Source organism: Haemaphysalis longicornis, unplaced genomic scaffold, assembly GCF_048455015.1.
Source record: "Haemaphysalis longicornis isolate Haplotype H1 unplaced genomic scaffold, Haemaphysalis longicornis Haplotype H1 scaffold_1, whole genome shotgun sequence".
Taxonomy (NCBI): Eukaryota; Metazoa; Arthropoda; class Arachnida; order Ixodida; family Ixodidae; genus Haemaphysalis; species Haemaphysalis longicornis.
Window position 1 is genome coordinate 336,579,618 of NW_027526203.1, and position 4,128 is coordinate 336,583,745.

Here is a 4,128-nt window from a genome sequence, read left to right on the forward strand (position 1 = left end):
CTCGCAAAACGTTGTAGTCGTCTGCGCGGCTAATTATCATAGAGTTTGGTCTGGGTTAGTTCCGACAAAACGAGAGTTAAAGCCATTTTTCTGTAACCATACCTCCTCCTTTGAATGTCATGTATTGACAGCATACGGGAATTCCCTATCGTTTACAGCTTCTCTATAAACTAACTGTGGCAAGTAAATGTGCTTCGGCGTAATGCTAACGCCATCTTCGCGGTCAATTTCAGTATGATGTTTTTACATTATACCTACATTAAACAAGAAAGTTTGCTTTGCCGCAATATTCACCGGAAAGTTTGCTTTGCCACAATAATAATTTGGAGACGCGACTTTTTCCTATGCAACCCCGCCACCAGGCGCAGTTTTCAACAGGTAGCCTAAATAACTCCTGTAAAATAAATTTAGTCGTCGACCAATGCATCAGTTGGAAAATAAGATTTATTCAAAGCTGTGCACCGCGCAAACGGCGGCCGCTGCCGACGTGTTTTGTTGCAGCAGTGATAGCAGAACGACGGCGATGGTTACGCGGCGCCACAGCGGCTGCCGCGAATATCGAAATCATGTCGCGGGCACGCGAGGGATCGGAGATGCCCCGTAACTAATAAAGGACAGGCATGCGCAAAGCGCACCTAGGTAGCACGTCAGTTCCTTGAGCCTCGAGCCGGCGCCCGCTGGCCGCAGATGGCGCAGCAATGCAGTTTTACGCCACTCAGCCACGCTCTGCACATCCCGCAAACTTTTGCGGGCGGCTGTACATGTATTGTTCTCCTTGCAAGATGTCCAGCGCCTTCGCCACAGCGTGCGTCGCCTGTAAAAATAAAGAAATACAATAAACGCACTGCTTAGTCGTAAAGAAATAATCGAAATATACCTTGCAGTATTCGTCAATGAAGCGGTATTCCTCTTGATGCAATCGTGGCAACGAAAGTGCGTCGAATGTAGCGTCCACCCTCCCTTTCGGGACTTCATTGATGAACTTCACAGCGCTGAAGAGAGAATTCCATCGTGTTGCGGTTGGCACTGGGAGCTGTCTTCCCAAAGCAGTCTTTATGGCTTCGGCTGCCTGCACGGACCGAGCTTGTTTTTTCCAAACAATCTTTAATTTTCCAAAAACCGTCCTCGCCATTTCGCCGTACTTCGCGTTATTTTCGGCATCGACCGAAGCGACGAGGTTCAAAGTATGTGCGGCACACCTCCTGTGCCGTGGCAGGTGGATCTCGTGAGATGAGTTATTCGAACCGCTGTCTAGCCCCTCCGTGATGCTATTTGCGACAACGTCTTCACCATGTTCCCGTTTCTCCAAAGATCCTGCGTCGTGAAAAGGGGAAATTACGAACAAAAAACTTAGCACGAAAACAAGAACGTGTGGTTGAACTTTTTTATACAGCATGAATACCATCTAGTGGGCTAGATGAATAAAGCATATGAAATAAAAGCGCGAACCACTAGGGAACAAATATCGATAACGACAGAGCTAGCGCTTAATAATGACATTTTCAGAAAGCTGTTGGTGACAGACCAGGAGGGAGCGAACGTTAATATCGATTTAGAAAATCCTGCACCCTTCCGTCTAACGACGACGATGGTTGAACGCAAAGCTTTCTGTGGCGGATTCTTTGGTGGTCGTCTGAGTTTTCCAAACCGCTTAAACCATGTCGAAAATGAGAAATTGGATAGAAGCCGGCTTCATAACGCGTGGGACCCAGGTTCGATTCTGGACCCGGGGAGCATTTTTTTTCCCTTTCATTTCACCCGGCGATTTTGCGCTACAGACGCCATGAGTGCGAACGCTAAAGCTTCGTTTTAAAAGGGACGATAACCTCGACGACTACCCTTGCAGACATCCATCTGTGGTGCGCTTTTAACAGAAACAAATATATAATATAACACAATAATAGGCTTTAAAATGCAAAATATCCTAATAAAACAGAACTCCGAGTCTCTAAAGGATCCTGGGCGACACAATGCGTGAAGTTTGCGTATTGTACGTGCCTGCATCGCGTCTCGCCTCATCTAATCTCGGGTCTTTGTCTAAAAAAAACAAATAAATACCTCTAGAACCTATCTGTGTTTTACTTTGGGACTCTACAAAATAATAAAAAAGCAATTTAGGTTTCGTCGTTAATAGTACAGTTAGAAAATAAACCTAAGTATGCAAAAATTCAGTGCGACCCAAAGTTTCGCGTGAAACTTTCTACAGGCAGCGAGGCTCGTAAGTGATGCATGCGAAACTTAATGGTTTATTGCGATCATAAAGAATCATTTCTGAAGTGACGTTTACCGTTTATAGTGCAGCTTAATTTAGTTCCTGTTGAGAAGAACCGAAATATTACAATTTTAGATTAAAACAGGGGCAGCCCTGTAACTTACCTGAAGGCTTTCACAAAGTTTGAACCGTTGTCTGTGATGACGACGCATGTCTTGTGCAGGATCTTGTACTCCACAAGTACTGCGTGCAGCGCTGTCGCGATAGGTGTGGCGACCTGGGAGCCGTTGGCACACGAGCGGTGCGGATCTTCTTTCCAGAGACTGTTCATCTATGAAGTGAACCGTCACACCCAGAAAGCTTCTATGGAAAATGAGCACGAAACAGAGAATAAGTAATATTATTACAAACTACGCAAATCTAGTCAATTATAAGTAAGAAAGGGGTCTCCAAAAGTTCACAATTGTCGCGCAAATTGCGCGGACGAAAATATCCCAGCCGCATTGCCTTGAGGTGTGGTGTTATTTAGCAATTTTAAAAGTCATTGCGAAATAACTTATAATCCACCATGGTTAGGTAGGAGGGTGAACAATGCCATGGTATCTTACGTTTTCATTAATGAACAACGTTCAGGCCAGATATGCGGCGAGTCTTCATTTATTCAGATTCCTGTGCGTCTTTTCTTCTTGTTTTTCGACAAAACCTAAAAGTGACGTGCAACACATCACATTTTATGCTTACTCGCCTGTTTACCGTTAAAACAACATTTATTGCTTTTTGTTAATCCTTCTTACATATATTGCTGAAGTGGCCAACAAAATCTACTATTAACGACTTCGTTTCTTCAGGCTCTACGTTCTGAAAATTGCGCGAAGAGATACAGTTCTGCTAATATTTCGCAGGCCTCACCTGTTTGAGGCTGTCCAGCAGTCAGCTGTGCAGCAGACCATTGATGCTTTCTCCAATGTAGCGATGAGGGACGCTTTGCGCTCTTTGCAGAAGATGTCAATCTGATTGACCAGCGACTTCCTGTTCATCACCGCTGCCGATGGTTGCAGTGCGTTAATCAAACACCGGAACTGTTCATTTTACACGACCGAAAAACACTGCATATCTGCGACCACAAAGTTCACTATTAGCCTGTCTATGCATTGGTGACAGAGCCTTAGGTCGACTCGCACTGCAAGACAGGACTCCAGTGTCTGCGTCGAGCTTCCTCCCGCGTGCCTCTTCTTCTCCCCCTCGGTGGGACCATACTCGGCTTTCCTCTTCTTTGAGTCGAATCCCTTCAGGGCCGTCCGGTGTTTTTTTCTGCGCGCAACGAAAGTTTAAATTAAGTACACGCATTTCAACTGGATCTGCATAGTTCAATATACCCAATCAAATAGACATGCGAAACCCGAATCCCGAAACCCGAATCCCTATAAAGATGAAACTTACCTCTAGATGCTTCCGCAGATTTGACGATGACGTCTTGCTACTCTTTCTTGCAAATGCAGCACAACACCGTAATGTTTGCGGCTGTCGTCTTCAACACCGAAAAATATTCGCGGTAGGAAGGCCAAGGCAACGGTTGCACTTGCTCTGTGTCGACAGACATGGCTGCCAAACGTCTACAAAAACGACGAATACGGAGGCCGAACTTATACTATACCGAGCTGGAGGACAACACAGACGAAACAATCTTTCAATGTCAACTTAATTTATTTTCGCCTACAATGCCGTCGCTTGACCGCCCCGCGTAGTGAGAGAGAATGGGAAAAGGGGGGCGGAGGTGGCGGATCGACGGTAGGCCCTTGTAGGAAAGGGGAAACGGACGTGGGAGTACATCGGTTCTCGAGGTGTTTTTGAAAGATACTCAAAAAAGCGCTTCGTTAACTTTTTATTTCGTACTTGTGTTCGGAGACGGCGACCAA

The 4,128-nt window shown here is 45.6% G+C and overlaps 1 pseudogene; it reads right to left on the reverse strand.

Moving 5' to 3' along the window:
• Window positions 1-3,117: 3,117 nt before the first annotated feature.
• Window positions 3,118-3,812, reverse strand: LOC144170550 (uncharacterized; annotated as a pseudogene).
• Between the last annotated feature and the right edge of the window lie 316 nt (window positions 3,813-4,128).